We start from the raw sequence: 21,026 nt of genomic DNA on the forward strand, positions 1-21,026 counted from the left end.
TACAGAAGAACAGAACTTGGAAATGTTGCCTTCTAAAAAGTTGTAATTCCAGACCTGCATTATCAGATATGTGGCTGTTGACACCTGAAATTTGGCTAGTCCACATTTCCAGGTGGTGTGAGTATAAATTACACTCCATATTTTGAAGAGAGTACAAAAAAAAAGATGTCTCAATAATTTTTACATTGATTACATGTCAAAATGATAATATTTTGGATATATCGAGTTAAGCAAAATACTTTATTGGGTCAAATAAAATAAAATTAATTTAAAAAAAGAACATGTGTAAAGTATTAAACTTCCTGATTTCAACACATTCCATGAAAGTTCAATAATAAAGATGATGTGATATTGCTATCAGAATCTGTATATAAATGACTTAAATGGGATTGAGTCCAAAAATAGACCCACACTTAGATGATTATATTTTGCCAAAGATGCTAAGATTATTCAATGAGGAATTGATTGTTTTTCAACAATATGAATAACTAGATTATCTGTACAAAAAAATTAACATTGACACATCTTACACCATACAAAAAATTAACTAGATTATAGACTGAAATGTGAGAGCTGCAACTGTTAAGTATCTTGAAGAAAGCCTAGGAGAAAATCTTTGTAACAATGATTTAGACAATGATTCCTTAAATAGAAGAGCACAAGCCATGCAAGAAAAAATTAAGAATGTCTTAATCAAAATCAATAACCTTTGCTCTTTGGAAGACACTGTAAAAAAAAAATAAAAAGCTATGCCACACACCAGGAGAAAATATTTGCAAAAAATATATCTGACAAGGAACTTAATGCAGATTACATAAAGAAGTCTTATCCCTCAACAACAAGAAAACAAACAAATTAATGAAAAAACATTTGAAGAGATACTTCACCAAAGGAGATGTATGAATAAACAGTAAGCACATAAAAAGATTTTTATTGTAAAAAAAAGTTATTGTAAAAAGTGAAAATAATTGCAGAATGATTTATTTATAATATTTAATAAAAACATGTAAAGAATGCCACAAGTAAAATTATATTTATGGAGTCATATCAATATATAAATGTAAACAAATATACTTATATATGCAAATAAGTGCATATATGTATATAATAATAAAATATCTGTGGTATTTAAATTAACATATGTTAGCAAAAAAACTTGTATGGAGATAATAGATACCAATATTCAAAATGGGGATTTTTGAGGAGGAAAGATGGAGAACATTAGGCTAGTAGAGTGGTAAATATATCTATATTTAATCTATTTCTCTAATATTTAATTGCTTGAAGTCTGTTAGAATTTGATAGACTATAGGGCATACCCATAGGATCTGTATACTAATATACAAATCCATAATCTCTTGGCTGAAACCTTTGGGGCAGATGACTTCATAATTCAAAACTTCTTAGATTTTAGAAGAATAATCTGTATATGACTTAGCCACAGCAGGATCTGAGGCAGTAACCTATAATTAAACACATGAATATTTCTGCTGCGAAAGATGAATATTCACACAAAGAGGGCTGTGATCAGGATTATAAATAGCCTCACTTCCCTTCAGGTCAGGATCTGTTATCAAATAAGTCGGCCACAGACTTAGTAAGGAATGTGGTTTTCAGAACTTTCTGGATTTTGGTACTGCTGTTAAGAGTTTGGTTGGAAAAGATACTTGATACAATTTCAATTTTCTTAAATTTACCAAGGCTTGATTTGTGACCCAAGACATGATCTATCCTGGGGAATGTTCCATGAGCACTTGAGAAAAATGTGTATTCTGTTGTTTTGGGGTGGAATGTCCTATAAATATCAATTAAGTCCATCTTGTTTAATGTATCATTTGAAGCTTGTGTTTCTTTATTTATTTTCATTTTGGATGATCTGTCCATTGGTGAAAGTGGGGTGTTAAAGTCCCCTACTATGACATAAATCACAGCAAGATCCTTTTAGATACACCTCCTAGGGAAATGGAAATAAAAACAAAAATAAACAAATGGGACCTAATGAAACTACAAAGCTTTGCACAGCAAAGGAAACCATAAACAAGACCAAAAGACAGCCCTCAGAATGGGAGAAAATATTTGCAAATGAAGCAACTGACAAAGGATTAATCTCCAAAATTTATAAGCAGCTCATACAGCTTAATAACAAAAAAACAAACCACCCAATCCAAAAATGGGCAGAAGACCTAAATAGACATTTCTCCAAAGAAGATATACAGATTGTCAACAAACACATGAAAGAATGCTCAACATCATTAATCATTAGAGAAATGCAAATCAAAACTACAATGAGATATCATCTCACACCGGTCAGAATGGCCATAATCAAAAAATCTAGAAACAATAAATGTTGGAGAGGGTGTGGAGAAAAGGGAACACTCTTGCACTGCTGGTGGGAATGTGAATTGGTACAGCCACTATGGAGAACAGTATGGAGGTTCCTTAAAAAACTACAAATAGAACTACCATATGACCCAGCAATCCCACTACTGGGCATATACCCTGAGAAAACCATAATTCAAAAAGAGTCATGTACTAAAATGTTCATTGCAGCTCTATTTACAATAGCCAGGAGATGGAAACAACCTAAGTGTCCATCATTGGATGAATGGATAAAGAAGATGTGGCACATATATACAATGGAATATTACTCAGCCATAAAAAGAAATGAAATTGAGTTATTTGTAGTGAGGTGGATGGACATAGAGTCTGTCATACAGAGTGAAGTAAGTCAGAAAGAGAAAGACAAATACCGTATGCTAACACATATATATGGAATATAAGAAAAAAAATGTCATGAAGAATCTAGGGGTAAGATGGGAATAAAGACACAGACCTACTAGAGAATGGACTTGAGGATATGGGGAGGGGGAAAGGTAAGCTGTGACAAAGTGAGAGAGTGGCATGGACATATATACACTACCAAACATAAAATAGATAGCTAGTGGGAAGCAGCCTCATAGCACAGGGAGATCAGCTCGGTGCTTTGTGACCACCTGGATGTGTGGGATAGGGAGGGTGGGAGGGAGGGAGATGCAAGAGGGAAGAGATATGGGAATATGTGTATATGTATAACTGATTCACTTTGTTATAAAGCAGAAACTAACACACCATTGTAAAGCAATTATACTCCAATAAAGATGTAAAAAAAAAAAAAAAGAGTTTGTAGATCTCCAGTAGTTTGTCGTAGGCCTCATACATTATAAACAATTATAAGGAATGGGAGACTTGATGCTCAAAACTGGCCCCTCTTCATTTTCCTACACAATTAGCTTAGGCCTAAAAATAAACAATTATTATCTGCTGAACTGAGTTTTGTAACCAACTTCTCTGTTCTCCCTAAAGAGCTGCAGGGAACCCTCATCTGACATCACTGCTTGTGTTTTCTTTGGGCTCAGGTTCAAGGTCAAGTTCAAGTGTGCTCTCTGTGGCCCTCCCCCCATTCATTCTCAACCCACAGTGTTAGGATTCTGGCAGGGTTTTCTCATTTCATGACCCACACTTCTGAGTTCTTATCCTTACATCTGCAAATGGTCAAAACTAAATTTAAATTTAGCTTGCTCTACTTCCTTCCAATATGCTTGGCAAAATACCGGCTGCCTGTTTAACTCTTTAACTTACAAGTGACTTTAATCTGATGCCTGATCTGGCAGATTTCCCTGTAACCTGCATGTGCTGCTCTGCCTATAGCCTCTGTTGTCATCAACAGACTCTGGTTGCTGTGGTGATAAAGGGAGCGTTGGAAGTCCCTTTCACAGTAAGAGTCACTTTCTGCTTGAGCCACATTAGCCATTAGACACTGTGATGATACTTCCTGTGTAACATCATCAAAAGTCCCCAAACAGCAGCAGTAGCACAGGACACAATTGAATCACTTCCTACTCATTCTATGTGGGTCAGCTGCTTCTAGATCTGGGCATTTCATAGGCCTGTAAAATTTCATAAAAAGTTTTTGAGGGATGACAATTTTTGTATTTTGCCAAGTTAGGCATTAACAACACACAACAAGGCACCTCCTATCACCATAATTTCCAAGTAGGGAATATATTTGGCTCTTTGGAATATATATTACTTTGGCTTCGTTTTTCTCCTTTTATCAAGGACCAATGAAAATTGGTCACAGACAAAGGGTCTTGGTGACTGGACTGCGTTTATGGACCATTAGACAAATGCCCAGTTAAAGGATAAATGTGTGTCAATCCATAGATTCAGAGTTTTACTCTGAAACGGCCACTAGGTTTTCCCCTGCTAGAAGGCAATTTGTTGACAAGTTAGAAAATATATAGCAAAAGACAAACATTTATAGAACACTCAACACCTTTTCCCTCTGAGGTGAAAAGAAGAAATAGCGTTCACACCAATGATCCAAGCTTTTAAGTAACTCTGATTTCATTCCTGTGAGCCTCCTTTTAGTCTCTTGTAATCACCTTTTTGTAACAGGAAATAATCAGAGATACAAGAAAAGATTTATGTATAAAGCTGTTCTTTGCAATGTTCTTCACACACACAAAGAGCCAGCTTCCTCAATTGCCAAAACTGGGTAAATGGATACATAAAGTAATGGGACATTTTATTGCAAGAAAGTATGCATCCATTAAAAATCATACTATCGGGGCTTCCCTGATGGCACAGTGGTTAAGAATCCGCCTGCCAATGAAGGGGACATGGGTTCAAGCCCTAGTCTAGGAAGATCCCACACGCTGTGGAGAAATGAAGCCCGTGTGCCACAACTACTGAGCCCACGTGCCACAACTACTGAAGCCCACGTGCCTAGAGACCGTGCTCTGCAACAAGAGAAGCCACTGCAATGAGAAGCCCATGCACTGCAACCAACAGTAGTCCCCGCTCGCCGCAACTAGAGAAAGCCCGCACGCAGCAACAAAGACCAAACACAGCCAAAATAAACAAACAAACAAAAAATCATACTATCAAGGAGTATTTACTCATATAAGAAAGTGGTTATGATTGACATAAAGTGAGAAAAGCAAGACACAAAGCTATATATATCACTGAGGTCAATGTGGTGAGGTTTATTCATATATACACTCAGGTAACAGTGCTTCCTTCTAAAATACAATTATCATCTATACACATTTTTTTTCCAATTTTTCAAAAATTAACATGTATTACTTTTAAAGACAGAAAAGATACATTTGTATTTATTTTTTATCAAAGAATACAATGATTGGAAGCCACCTCAGCTGCCTCTTGGTGTGTCTCTATCTGCCACACCTGTCCATTCATGCATATGGTCTCACTATTTCACTAAATAATATTGTGGCAAATCTCACAGTCACTGATAAATGACAAATCAGCTAAAACCTGATTGATTTAAAGCCACGTCTTCAAAATCTGAAAGAATTCAGATCATTATTCACATTGTTTCTCTCTATAAGGGTTTGCTAAGGAAATTAACAGTAAGAATTCGTAGGGAGACATATTTCAAATATTTTGGTCAGGTCCTGGCAGGCAACTCTGAAGCCAAAAGTAATATTTTAAATGCATATGGTTCTCCTCTATCCATTAAAACGGGTCCCCCATGTAGGCCTCCAGGGATGGCACTTTCCTAGCCAGTTCAAGAAGAAATATAACAGAGTAATTAAGTCCATGAACTCAGGGGTCAAGTTGCTTGGATCTGAGTCTTGGTTCCATGTCTTACTGGCTATTCATCTTTCACAAAGTTGCTACAACTCCCTATGTCTCTGTTTTTCACTTGTAAAATGAAGGTAATAAGAAAAGCTTTCTGTCCAAGTTTTTGTGAGGCCATTCATTCATTTATTCCTAATCCAGAATAAAAGGGTCCTAGACAATTTGCCAGTCACTAGAGGTAGCACAGAGAATGTGACAGGTGAATTTCCTGCCCTCATGGAACTTAACATTTCATTTGGAGAGAAACACAGTTAACCAGCAAGCAATAAACAGTCTAGTTTGAAGTTCTGTGAAAAGTCATAAAGAAAAATAAAGCAGGATAAGGGAATAGAGAATTGCAGGGTTGCATGCATATTTTAGATAAGGGGGTTTATGAAAGCATTTCCAGGTGGGACTGAGAGCCAGAGAAAAGAATCAGAAGAGAAAGAAGGAGTTTAGTGAGTTTATGAAAAATGAAGGAAGCCATTGTCCAGGTGCAGATCTATTACAATAATGCAGGTGAGCCACTGTGACAGTTTCCCTACAGATGTGCAGACAGGGTCTAGGAAGTCATTGACTTAGATGCAGTTGCAGAGAAAAGCATTGACAGGATTTGATGATGGGTGGGGCACTCGGCTATGAGGAAAAATAGGCAAGAAAGATAACAACCAGGTTTGGGGCTGAGCAATAGGATCAATGGTGACATCATTGCTGAGCAGAGAAGATGAGTTGGAGTAGGTCTGAGAGGGAAATTGAGTCCAGATTTGACCTTATTAAGTTTGAGAGATCCCTTAGGCAGCTGGACGGTGTGTTGAGCAGGCAGTTAGACAAACACACCCATCCAGGTGTGGAGGGCATTTAAAGTCATGTGATTAGAGGAGATGACCTAGGATGTCTGTGCAGAGAAGATGAGGGCTGAGGGACATGTGAACCCATGGAGATCAGGATACAAAGAAGCAGTCAATATATGGGACTGAGAAGGAACAGCCACAAAGGAGGCTTGGAAACCGCAGAGTACGGTGTCCCAGAAGCCAAGAAACTGAAATAATGGGTGAAATAATGTATATTACAGAAGATACTCTGTATATATGAGAGTGCTCTTGGGCAAGTCACAACCTTTCTGAGCCTCAGTTGTCTCAAATGAGAAATGGGGATAAAGCTCCATCATAGGGAGGTTCATATAGGGAGTGGTTTCATAGGGAGAAGTCACAGAGATAAAGGATGCAAAGCATTTGGCACACTGCCTGAACATGTTATGTGTTCCTTACTCATTAGGTTATGGTAATATAATAATAATCAGCAAGAAAATTTTTAATTGAATGAAAAACACAGCTTTCATGGCTTGCCAGCTACCTGTCTCAGAAGGCTCTTCTGGGGATACCCATCTCCCTCCCTCTCTCCTTCCCCCCTTTTTTTCCCCCAATTTGTATTGCATGTTTCCTTCCTTCCTTCTTCTCTCCCTCTCTTCCCTCCCTCTTTCTTTCCCTCCCTCCCTTCCCTCCCTCCTTCCCTTCCTTCCTTCCTTCCTCCTTCCTTCCTTCCTTCTTCTTTCTTTCCTTCCTTTTTATTGGCCTCGAGTACACATAACATAACTAAATTAATTATAATTTCGGTTCAGGACACACTTTCATTTATTTAGTTCAGTGTACAGATATTTTTAATAACATGCAACATAAACCCAACTTTCAAAGTAAAAGCTAGGTCCTTGACTACGTCTAACCCTATGTCCTCACCCCCATTCCAATCCCTGCCTGCTCTCACCCATGGTGATCAATGTCCTCAGCCCTCAGCTTATCATTGACTTGCTTTCTTTGTTTCATAGATTTATAGCATCTACGAGGATTCCTAAAAAGTACTTCTAATTTATTGGTTTTAAACTTTATAAAAAGAGTGTCATGCTACTCAATGTATTTTGGACTTCTTCCATGTAATGTCATATTGCTAATACTCAGCCTTTAGTTGTGGATCATTGTAGTTAATTATTTCTGACTGCTGTCTAGTATTCCCTTTTTTGAATATACCATACTTTGTCCTTTGACTCTCCCACTGATAGGCAATGTTGTTGTTCTTAAACTTCTCTGTGAGCAATGAGGTTATGACCTGCTTACATATGTCTTCCACTGTGTATGTGTAAGAATATCTTTCAAGACTATGCTTAGAAACAGAATTATTAGGGCTAGTGGTTTTGTGAAGACTCAAAGTTAAGAAGTAATGCCAAATTGATCTTTAAAGCATTTGCATCCATTTTCCTTCTCAACAGTGGTGTGTAGAAGATCCTATGGATTCTTTAATGTCCATCACTTGGAATTTTTAGAATTTAAAACTTTTTCCAATTGAAACTATATAATATATGGTTTTGTGGTCTTCGTTTAAATTTCCATATCCCCAAGCATGTTGCATATTGTTTTATGTGTTTATTGGCTTTATTGTTCACAGGTATTTTGTCCATTTTTCAAAACGATTTTTTAATTTTTATATAAATTCTTTGTTAAGTGTATGTATTGAAAATATCTCCTCCTAGTTTATAACTTGTCTTTTTACTTTCTTTAAAGGGTGTTTTCATTAATTTTAATAAGGTGAAATTTTGTATCCTTTATTTCATAGTCAATACTTTGTCTCAATTCTCTAAATCTAAAGCATATTCCCATCTATTTTCTACAGAGCTTTTAGTGTTTTGTCTTATATTTAAGACCTTAACCCATCTAGAACGAATTTTTATACATGATGTGAGGTAGTGGTCCAATTTTCTATTTTTGCATATTGATAACCATTTTTCCAATTGATTTTTTAAGTCCATTCTCCCCTCTGTCATCTCACATGCTACTCTGATGTTTACACAGATCCCTGCACATGTAAGATGGATTTCCCCCTTATACCCCTTTGGTCAATATGTCTTTCTATTTCCACACTTCTGTGATGTCTATAGTTTCATAATAGATGCTAATTTCTGGTGTCACCTCTTCCTACTTTTCTCCTTCAGAAGAGTCCTGGCTAAACTTGCAGGTTTAACCTTTACTCTCTAGTATATTTTAGAAATCACTTTTAAAGTTTCATTAACTGTAACCATTAACTGGAAAGATCTATTTAGGTAAAATTGATATCTTTATAATATCGTTTTCCTATCTATGAAGATAGTATATCTCTCTCTTTATATAGATGTTCTTTACCATCATTAAAATTTGCCTAGGTTTTCTTACAGTTTTCTCTCTTTTTCCTTCTGTACCTCCTCCAAAGTGTTCTTGGGGAAGAGATTCAGCAGTTGTTTCCTCAGAATTATGCTCATAAGCAAACCCACAAGTCTTTCCATCTCCCACTCTGCCTTTCTGCCTCTAATAATGATGTTTGTCATGGTCAGCACACAGCACGCAATTTCACACCTTAGTTTATGTTGTTTTTCTCTGCTTTTAATGCCCTGTGTTCTCCTCTCATCTTGGTGAACACCTACTCATTTGTTAACATTTAACTCATGCATCACCTTTTCCATGAGAGATTGTCTGAGCCTGGGTGAGCTTCCCACAATTCCTTGTGCTCAAGTCTTACACAAGCCTTTCAAATTTCAATTGACCTGCTCTATGTGTTTGTCTTACCCATTATGCTATGAGCATGGGGACAGTATTTTATTTGTCTTTGGTTTTCCAATGCCTAACATAGAGTCCTTCATATACAAAATATTTCTTAAATGTTTGTTCAATTAAGCTCCAAAGTCATCTTAATAATATAGAGGTCATTGGGCTGGGACCTGGGATAAGTCAACATCATTAAGTAAAAATTTTTCCAAAAAAACAGTCAAGGAACCTGAATCTTAGTTCTTCTTCATCCCTAAAACAATTTGAGACCATTGATAGACATTTCTCTCTGAGCATCAGTCTTTTCATTACAACTCGGGTGTAATTCCTGGCCTCCATAGCTAGTTGGAAGCTCTTTGAAACGTAGAAATGTTGAGCGTTTTGAAAATACAAGGATGAATGCTACACCGGGCTTTGATTTTACTAATCCTACCACAACCCTCAGACTTTCAAAGAAGAATCAGGATGTATTTCGTAGCATGAATGCTCTTGCTAGGACATAAGTAAATTTTCATATGCATGGCACAGTGAATCTCTCTCTCTCTCAATATATATAAAACCTTAACAGTCAGGTAGCCTTTGCTGAAGAATCATTAAAAAATGATAAGACACAAAGGCTGTCCTTTTTTATTTCAAGAATGTAACAACTACTTAAACAGTAAATTAAAGATTCATTGTATTCTATTATTTAACAACATTTATAAGGAACTCTATATTGCTTCAATGAAACAACTTTTAAACTATACATTAAAGATTCAATTCTATTTTATTATGTCCTTAATCCCATTTGAGGGGTTAAATTTCCTATCACTAAGTATCATTTAACATTTTAATGAAACACTTGATTATTTTGACAGAACTGGCTCTAACTACAATGATCACATTTTCCAAAGAAGGAGATAGTCCTTAACCTGGGGCAGTAGATTCAAAACTCAGCTCTGGGAAATCCTTCAGTCCCAAGGTGGTGACTTGGGGTCACCATAAAGAGTGAGGGGGGGCTAGGCAGGCGGGGACAAAAAAGTGTTTGTGCTCTTTTTAATAGTTAAAAAGTATTTGAGTATACATAGAAGTAAAGGTATTAAGTTCACAAATGCCCATGTGCCTAACACCCCCGTGTAGCAAATGAACGGATACACCACCACAGCTGCTTCAGATTTGACTAACACATCAGACATAAAGTTGAGATCGCCTTTGTAAATTTCTCATTCCTCTCTCTTTTACCCTAGAGGTCATTGGCATTGTGAAGTTGTTGTGTATCCTTCCTAGCCATACTTTTAACACTTATACTACATATCTTTTTATTTATGAATAACAAACGGTATTGTTTGATGTATATTTAAAATTTACATGAATGGTGTCATACTGCATATATCCTTCTGTAATATTCTGTTATCACTCAAAATTGTTTTAAGATTTGTCCATGTTGATACGCACGGATCTGGTTCAATCGTTTTAACAGCTGTGCATCTGTAATTGTCAAGGATCTTGTTTGCAAACAACAGAAAGCGACTCTCATTAAATTAAGCAGAAACGGATTTAATGAGAAGGATTTTGGGGGATTGATAGAAGAAATAGAGAGTCTCAAGAAACTTCAAGAAAAGGGCAGCTTGGGGGGCAGGTCAGGCAGCTGAAATCACAGTCGCCATCTTATCAAAGGAAATGGGGTCAGTTACCCTGCTGGCGCCTCTGGACTGTGCATGACACCAGCATGTCCATCACTACCAGTGCCATTAAATTATGCATGTCACTCAGTCATAGCGCGGTTGTTGGTACTGCTGAATCGTGCAAATCTCCCCTGCCCATGCATTGCTGCTAACACTGCTGCACTGTGCATGCCACCTTGCTGGCACTCGTCACTAGACAGTGGCTCCCAGTATGGTCACTGTCACCGTTGCTGATGCATGCTGCTGCTAACTCCTTCTTCAATGTAGTATTCTCTTTATTCTATTATTTCTCAGGCACTGTTTTATACCCTGAGAACAGAGCACTAATACCACTGAGTATTTGTCCTCACAGGGCTTATACTCTTGAGCAGAAGACAGATAATAAGCAAATTATATTTATATCTGCATCTGCATTTATATCTACATGACTGGTGACACTTACTCAGGACTCAAAGTCCTCAGCAGAGCTTTGGGGGAACGTGTGATTGTTCAAACTCAGATCTGATCAATGCTATACCTGTCAAGAAGACAGAAGAAGGAATTTCTACTTCTTGTTTGCAGCCAGGAGTAACAAACTTTGTTTCTACTAAAAGAGGGCATGGGGTCTGGAAATTGCCATCTTTTAAATTTTAGCCACTCCATCAGGAGTGAAATGATATCCAGTGTTGTTAGTGAGAAACTTGTTCACTACCCACTGGAGTTTCCTCCTCTATGACCTGCTATTTATTTCTCTGCCTGCTTTTCCCCTGCTTTGTTCTCTCTTTTTATTATATTTTAGTGGAAAATCCATATTCTGATTTCAGTGTACTAATCCTGGATAGGTGAGGGTGTTGCAATTATATTCTCCCAAACTTTGAATTGTCTTTCAACAGTGTTTATGCTATGTTTTTAACCAGCTTTATTGAGTTACAATTTACATAAAATAAAACTCAGCAGTGTTAGTGCACAATTTGAAAAGTTTTGACAAATATATATAGTTACAATCATGGAATAGAATATTTCCATCACCCCAAAAAGTTCCCTCATACCTATTTGAAGTCAATCCCCTGTTTTAATTGTAGTTTTAATTTAGTTTTCCTTAAAGACAAATGAATTTGAGTGATTTTCAATGTATTTATTTGCTATTCCTATATTTTCTTTAGTAAAATATTTGCTCAACTCATATCCACAATTTAAAATATCAGGTTGTTTTTCTTTTATTATTCAAGTACCATTTATTATTGAGCTGTAAGAGTTCTTTATATATTCTGAATATGAGCCCTTTGCCAGATAAATGTTTTGCAAATATTTCCTCCCAGTTCATGGCTTGCCTTTTCATTTTCCTGTCTTATCAAAGAAAAGGTTTTAATTTGTGTAAAGCTGCACTTTATTTTAATTTTTAAGATCTATGTTTCTTGTGTCCTAAGAAATTTTTGCCTAGCTCAAGGTCACAACTATTTTTTCTACCTTTTTATCTAGAACAGTTTTAGTGGCTGTTATATTTAGGTGTATGATTCCTTCCTAATTAATTGTTTGCATAGTGTGAGGTAAGGGTTGAGCTTCACTGTTTTCCATCTGGATGCCCAATTATTCAAGTACATTTTGTTGAAAAGACTATTCTTTCCCTTTTGAATTACTTTCCAGCTTTGTTGAAATTCAACTGACCGTATATTGAAGATGTATTTGTTCACTTTCCATTCTTTTCCATTTATCTATTACATCTGACTTTGCACCAATAACACAATGGCTTGATTGCAGTAGCTTTATAGTAAGCTTCAATTCAAGCACTGTAATTCCCCCCAAAACTGTTTTAAGTACTTAACATTTCCATATAGATTTTAGAATCTACTTGCCAATGTAAAAAATAAAATCCTGCTGTGATTTTATTTGGGACTTTTCTGACGCTTGAATTTTAAAATATTAAATTGAGTGATACTGAATCTTCCAATCCATAACATGTTTATCTTTTCATTTATTTGGATTTCTTTAACTCAGTTGAGCAGTATTTTGTAGGTTTAGTGTACAGATCTTGCAAATATTCTGTTAAATTTTAACCTGTGTGTGTCATATTTTTGATGTGCTGGTAAATGGCATGGTTTATTTAAATTTCATTTTTTAATTGTCCGTTGCCAGTATGAGAAATAAATTTGATTTTTTTTTCTGCGGTACTCGGGCCTCTCACTGTTGTGGCCTCTCCTGTTGTGGAGCACAGGCTCCAGACACGCAGGCTCAGCGGCCATGGCTCACGGGCCTAGCCGCTCCGCGGCATGTGGGATCTTCCCGGACCAGGGCACGAACCCGTGTCCCCTGCATCGGCAGGTGGACTCTCAACCACTGCGCCACCAGGGAAGCCCTAAATTTGATTTTTGTATTCTGATATTGTATCTTGTGACTTTGATAAATTAACTTATGAGGTATAAAATTTCCTTTATATTTTTCTTTGAATTTTCTACTTAGGCAATCACATTTCTGTGAATAAAGATAGTTTTAATTCTTCCTTTCAAATTTGGATGCCTCTTATGTCTTTTTTCATGTCTGATTGCACAAGCTGGGACCTCCAGTGTAATATAACATACAAGTGGTAAGCATGGACATCTGCACCTTGTTTCTGATCTTTAGAGGAAAGCATTCAGTCTCTTGCCTTTAAGTATGATGTTGGCTCTAGGTTTTTCCCAGATTTCCTTTATCAACTTGAGGAAGCTCCCTGCATTCCTAGTTTGCAGAGTTTGTTTCGTTTTGTTGTTTTGCCATGAATAGATGCTACATTTAGGAAATATATTTCTACATCTATTGCAGGGATCTTTCTTTTTTTAGTCTATTAATATAGTGAATTACATTGATGGATTTTAGAGTGGTGAGCTGAAATTACACTACTAGAATAAAGTCCTTTTGTTATGATGAATTATGACTTTGTGTGTGTTGTTGGATTTGACAAAAAAAAACTTATGAATTTTTAACCTCTATGTTCTTGAGAGATATTGCTCTATAGCTTTCTTTCAGTGTGATAAAGATGTCTAGTTTGAGAATAATAGTGCATGACTCATAAAACAAGTTGAGAAGTAGTTCCTCCTCTCACATAGTCTGAAAGAGTTCCTATAGAATTAGTTAGAGGTCTTCTTTAAATATCTGATAGAATTCATCAGTGAAATATATATTGACCAGGAGTTGTTGTTGTTTTATGTTTATTTTGTTTAGGGTTTGTCTGTGTGTGGAAAATTTTTTAACTACAAATTTGATTTATATAATAGATACTGAAATTTTCAAGTTATCATCTTAAGTTAGTTTGGTGCTTTGTGTCTTTCAATGACTTTGCCCATTTTACCTAAATTGCTGATTTTCTTTTGCCATAAAGTAGTTCATAGTATTTCATTATTGCCCTTTTAATATTTTTAGCATTGTTTGGGATGTCACCTCTTTCATTCCTATTAAGGGTAATTTGTGTCTTCTCTCTGTTTTATCTTGATCAGCTTGTCTGGAGATTAACCAATTTAATTAATCTTTCCAGAGAACTAGATTTTGGCTTCATTGATTTCTTTCTATTGTTTTTCTGTGTTCTATGTCACTGATTTCTTTTATTTTTTATTGTTCTGGATTTACTTTGCTCTTTTTTCTGTTTTAAGTTTCTTTTGTAGAAGATTAGATCATTTATTTGAGATATTCATTGTTACTACAAGCATTTACTCCTAAACATTTCTCTCTAAGAACTACTTTAGCAGTATCCCACACATTTTTATATATTGTGCTTTTATTTTCATTTCATTTACGGTATTTTCTAGTTTTATTGCAATTTTTTATTTGAAGAGTTATTTAGAAATAGTTTAATTTTCCAGTATTTTAGAATTTTCTAGGTAAATTATATTATTAATTTCTGGTTTAATTTTGGTATGGTTAGATAACCATATTATTTTATTGTATTATTTAAATCCTTTTAAATTTATTGAGACCTTCTTATGGTCAGTATTGATAATAGGCACTCTTCTTAGTTTTTCTAACTTGCTTATCAAAAGTTTATGATAAAGGTGTACTGAATTTTATCAAAATTTCTGCATCACTTGAGATGATTATATGTACATTTTTTCTCCTTTAATTTGTTGATATCGTGATCCATATTAATAGACTTTATGATTTTAAGCAAATTTTGCATTTCTGAGGTAAATCCAGTATGTAGCATTTTAAAACACAACTGACTTGGCTTGCTAATATTTTACTTATGATTTTTTGCCTACATCTCAGTAAGAGTCATCTATAACTTTTCTCTTCTTGCCCTATCCTCCAGTTTTGTAACCAAGCTAGTACTCACATTATATAATAAGTAGGGTAGCTAGCTTTGTTTTTCTTTTTTCAGAAGTTATTTATAAAAGACATAGTTCATTTTTTCCCTGATAGTTTGATAAAATTTATTCATAAAATAATCTACATCCACTATCTTTCTAGAAAAGACAAATTAATATAATCTATATGTCAGAAAGTTTATTTTGTAATAGTAATTGGTTTATTCAGATATTTTATTTCTTTTACTTCAATTCTCATAATCCATGTTATTTCAATAATTATCCATTTCATATAAATCTTCACATTTACTAACAAAGCTATTCATAAAATCTCCACTATATCTGTTATTAATCTTTGTTTCTAATATTTTTATTTGTTACTTTTATCTTTTTTCCTGCAATTAATCTTACCAGAGATTTTTGTTTCAATAATCTTTTAAAGAGCTAGCTTTGATTTTGTTGATTCTTTCTATTTTTTTCTAATATCTGCTCTTATATTTTATTATCTCTTTGTTTCTAATTTCTTTGGGTTTACTCTATTGCTCTTTATCTAATTTATTGAGTTAAGCAGTCACTTCATCAATTATTTAAATTTAATATTTCTTCATATATACCTTTAAAGTTACAAATTCCCATCTAATTCTTCAATTTTACCTGACAGATCTTTATGGATAATGATTTTGTTATTATTTAGTTTTAAATATTTTTTTACTTACATTATGCCTGCTTATTTGTTCCAACAACTATTGAGTTGCCCTTTTTTCTTTCTTAGTGTCTAAACATATGGTGGGCTTGAGAGAGATTATTTCATTAATCTCTGCTTTTTCTGAAATGTATCTAGAGATAATGGTCTATTTTATATAATTTTTGGTATTGGTTGAAATTTCCATTACAGACATTACTTGGTCAATGTTTGAGAACAACACATGTATATTCTTCAAAACTGTATTCTCTGTATTTTTTAAGATTTTATATATAGCTTAAGCTTTTCAGTATGTTGTTCATATTTCTTACATCTTTATTAAATTTTTAATCTTCCCTTTATAACGTTTCAAAAGAGGGCTATTAAAATACCTCTAATGGGGGCTTCTGGGCTTCCGTGGTGGCGCAGTGGTTGAGAGTCCGCCTGCCAATGCAGGGGATGCAGGTTCATGCCCCAGTCCGGGAAGATCCCACATGCTGTGGAGCGGCTGGGCCCGTGAGCCACGGCCACTGAACCTGCGCATCTGGAGCCTGTGCTCTGCAATGGAAGAGGCCACAACAGCGAGAGGCTCGCGAACCGCCAAAAAAAAAAAAACAAAAAACCTCTAATGATGGATTTGCCAATTACTCCCTACAACTCTGTTAATTTCAGTTTTATACAGATTATGGTTCTGCTGTTAGTTGCATTAAGTTTCATGATTATTATATAGACTGATAAAGTATTCCTTTTATTATAAGTTACAACTTCCACATCTCTAGTGTCAATTTTGACTTGAAATTTATCTTTCTGATATTCATTTAGAATATCTTTATTTTTATTTAACATTTGCCTGATATATCTTTTGGCATTCTTTCACTTTCAAACATCCTACATCATTTTCTTTTTAGATGTGTCTCTTACAAACAGCACATAGCTAGATATTGTTTTGGGAGACACCACCATTCATGTTTACCATTTCCCAGTTCATAAGCTAAATAAAGTTCTTGGCATACAACAGGCACTAAATCATGCATATTTAATGAAAGACTTACCAATAGCTACACCCACACATATAAGTAGAGGCAAATTTGACTCTACAGCTCAGACTTCCCACATTTAATTCACGGGGCTTTTCCTTTATGCTATGTATGTTTGTATGTAGAAGGAAGAAATACTTCAATGTGGAGAATATATATATATATATATATGTGTGTGTGTGTGTGTGTATATATATATATATATATATATATATATATATATATATATATATATATATATAATGGAGCGACCACTTGACAGAGTAGAAAGAGCTAATCAGGCAGCAGGGAGCTCAAGCCCTCCAGATAAGGCATTGCCCTCTCTAGTCCTCACTCAATCTGCCATGCTGCTGGATCAACAAAAACATATATATCTCTTTCATATAATTATCACTAAATCCATTTTAAAGTTGAAGAAATTCACAGATATGTACACAAGGAGATACCATGTGAAGATAGAGGCAGAAATCAGGGTGCTATTTCTATAAGCCAAGGAACACCAAAGAGTGTCAACAGACCCCAAGCTAGGAGATAGGCATGGGATATATTCTCCCTTGCAACCCTCAGAAGGAACCGAACCAACTCTGCTTAAACCTTGATCTTGGACTTCTAGCTTCCAGTACTCTGAGACAATAAATTCTTGCTGCTTAAGACACTCAGATTATGGTACTTTGTTACTGCAGCCCTAAGAAACAAATACAGCATCTTTATATTGCAAGTGGAAAGCTTCTTGCTGAATATCCATGTCTGTCTTCTGTAAATACATACATACATACCTATATACTATCTTACAGACATACCATGGAGAAGGGCTGCCTTATATGTGTCATTAGGTAAGAAAAGCTCACCATCTCCTTGGAAGATCATGCAGGTAGTGGACTAAAAATGGGTAAGACCCTGGGCTAGGTCAGAAAACTTGAGTTTGAACACTCATTTAGGCAAAAACCCTTCTTGCTAGGTTTTGGTGTCATTTACACAATGAGAAGGTTACCACTCTAATCAAGCCTTACTTGACTGAACTTCACATTTTCAAAATATTTTGCCAACAAATCTGCATTGATGATGACATAATTAATTTGATTGCCCAATGTTTATTAATCAAAGACATATATAACAGGATATGCAATAAAATCACTTCTCCCAAATTCCTATGATATCACTGGCAGCCAATCAGAGCTGAAAGGGACATTCTTGTGGATTAGTTCTAAAGCTCCTGCACAGCTGGGCCAGATGAGTGAGGTCCTGGCAGGGTGGCCCTGTGTGGCTGGGGGCCAACATCTGCCCCAAACACCACGTGTGGCCTTGTGAGTCGAGCCTGGCTGTAGGGAAGCTCTCCCATCTGGCCCAAGTGTCAGGCGTTCCCTGGAAAGGGGCATCTGAGAATGGAATCCTTTTCTCTCACTGCTCCAGTCTGGATGTTCTTTCCCATGGAGGGCCTGGGAGAGGGGAAAACTGGACCAGGACAGGGCAGATCCAGAAAAAACAGCCATTGTCTTGGCCACATGTTAGCATGAAATTCACATTCCCACTGTGGCCACCGCAAGGAGAAGAGAAGCAAAGTGGGGCTGGACCGGTGCCGATTTGCTGTCACCTTCATCACCTTTGCACAAGCAGTGGACCCGAGGATCAGGCCATCCCCAGCAGTCACTGTTATTCTGTCCCCAGCTCCTCAGGGGGTGTTTGAAACATGTGCTTAGTGTTCCGTACTTCAGCAAACACGCTCTGAGCATCCTCAGTTGTGCATCTGTGCAGCCAGCAAAGATATACTGAAGGCCTACTGTGTGCCAGGAAGCAAACCAGGTGCCAGAAACATCAAGATGAACGAGTCGACAGTCTTAACGGGGACAAGAAACAACCACACGTGTTAGGATAGGAACATGCTGAAAGGGAGAGGGTGCCCTTTGGGATGCAGGATACCTCTCGCAACTTCTGGCTAGTCGGTGGGGCTGTTTAAGGGAAGCACCACCAAGGCAGGCATCTTGGCTTGCATGGGATCCTGAGGAGGAGAACAAGTTCTCTGGTGGAGGCGAGGGGTGGCAAGGTGGTTCCAGGCTGGGAAGACCTGGAGCAAAGGAGTGGAGGCCTGAGGAAATGCAGCAAACCCAAAGAGGGAAGAGTTCTGTGGCTGTCCAGAGAGTCAGAGCAGGCTGGAGAAATGTATTCTTCCCTTCAACAAGTTTAGAGGAGGACAGTAAAGCAACATACTTGAGAAACCCCATTTCTAAAAGTTAAAATAAAAAGTTATAGCTATTGGGCTTCCCCGGTGGCGCAGTGGTTGAGTCTGCCTGCCGATGCAGGGGACACGGGTTCATGCCCTGGTGTGGGAAGATCCCACATGCAGCGGAGCGGCTGGGCCCGTGAGCCATGGCCGCTGGGCCTGCGCGTCCGGAGCCTGTGCTCCACAGCGGGAGAGGCCACAATGGTGAGAGGCCCGCGTACTGCAAAACAAACAACGACAACAACAAAAAGCTATAGTTATTTTCCCTGGGCCACATGAGCAATGGTATAGTGAGTCTGAGGGCAGAGAGATTGTTCCTTGCTTGGGTGCGGGGGCAGGGAGTAGGTCTGGATTTCTGAGTGGCAGAAGATTCTGGAAGCAGAGGGTGGGATCCGCAAAGCAGAAGAAAGAGAGAAGCCTGGGCAGAAGCACGAGGTCTGGAGGAAGTTGAGCCTGCCTGAGCAACGTGAAGCAGGTCTGTCAGGTAAGCAGTGGGCAGATTGGGGCCTGGGATGCCACGGGAAAGAGATGGCAGGAATCCACGGAGGAAGGACAGTGTGCTCTCACTCAGCCTCCAAAGAGCATCATGGGCATAGGTCCCCAGCACAGGAGGAGTGACCACTGTGGAGACCAGCAGATCTGGCTTTGAATATGGCTCCATCACTCACTAGCTAAAGGTCACTGTGAAAGTGGATGCCTCTGAGCCTGAGTTTCCTCAGCTGCAAAATGGCCTGTGGGGCAGGGGGAGGGTGGCAAGGCCTTCGGAGCTCTTGGCAGCAGAGCTCCTACTGTGGAGGAAGCCTGAGCTCCACCCTTCAGAGGAGATGGCTCTAGAACAGTGGCTTCTGACCTTGCTCTGAGCAGGAGGGACGACCCCTGCTGGGGCCAGACAGCTGCCTTCCGTCAAACCTGCCTCTGCTGACAGGACAAAAAGACCAAGCTGTGACTCTAGGTAAAGGATGCTGTCCCTGTTAGGTAGAAGAAACTGTGACTGTTCATCCAATTCTGTAGAAAATAAAGCAAAACAAATTTTAAAAAAACAATAATAAACTAAAAAAAAATGAAAACCACGAAACTTCCATCATCATTTTTGTCAGTTTTCCTTGGGGCTGCTAGCACTCAATCTTTGGGATATTTCTAGAAATATTGAAAAAGCATGTTTTGCTCAACCAGAGTTTTAGGCCTTGGTTCTTCTTTCCCCCTTAATTCTGAAGTCACAAGTTTCCCTGGGTCCCAAAATGCCTCTCACCTGCCCTCAATTTCTCCCTGGATCTCGGTTTATCTCCTCCATTTCCTTTGCTTTACACCTATATGGAAATAGAGACTGGAAAGTATGCAGCCAGATTCACCCCCAGATATGGAAGGGAAATGGAATATTTTTAATCCAACACATATTGGCTTTGGGTTTGTAAGATCCAAATTTCCCAAGCAGGTACACCCTGCTCATGGAGCTCCTGTAGGATGAATCTCCATCAGATGACAAGACTGAGATTTCTCCATCATCTTCCTGGGACCCCCAGGCAATTGAAGGTCACAATGAATCCAAGGAGGAAAGAATGAGAGAATGGCCCTTTGTTGATGAAATCTCCCCAGTTTGCCTATTGGTTCCATGGCTGGCCATTCTCTTTCAGCCCATGACCTCATTCAGTAGCACAGGTGGGGGATCTGTTGTTGGTCCCATTTGACAGATGAGAAAAGTGAGGCTGTGTGTAGGTGAGAGGAGACTGAAAAAAGGATTTTCGGTCCAAGCAGACCCAGATCTATCCAGGCTGGCCCGGGGCTCACTTGTCTTAGAACATCAGGCGCTGTTCACCATGCAGGGAAACTGCTCTCCCTCCCAGGGGGCAGGAAGGCTTGGCAGGGAGGTGGCCGACTGCTCAGTTGGCTGAGGAGATAATGAAGCTTGGGATCTGTTTATCAACCATCTTTGAATGGCAGTCCCAGAATTCCTAATTAACTAACAGCCGTGGTCCGGTAGCTCTTC

Source organism: Phocoena sinus, chromosome 2, assembly GCF_008692025.1.
Source record: "Phocoena sinus isolate mPhoSin1 chromosome 2, mPhoSin1.pri, whole genome shotgun sequence".
NCBI lineage: Eukaryota > Metazoa > Chordata > Mammalia > Artiodactyla > Phocoenidae > Phocoena > Phocoena sinus.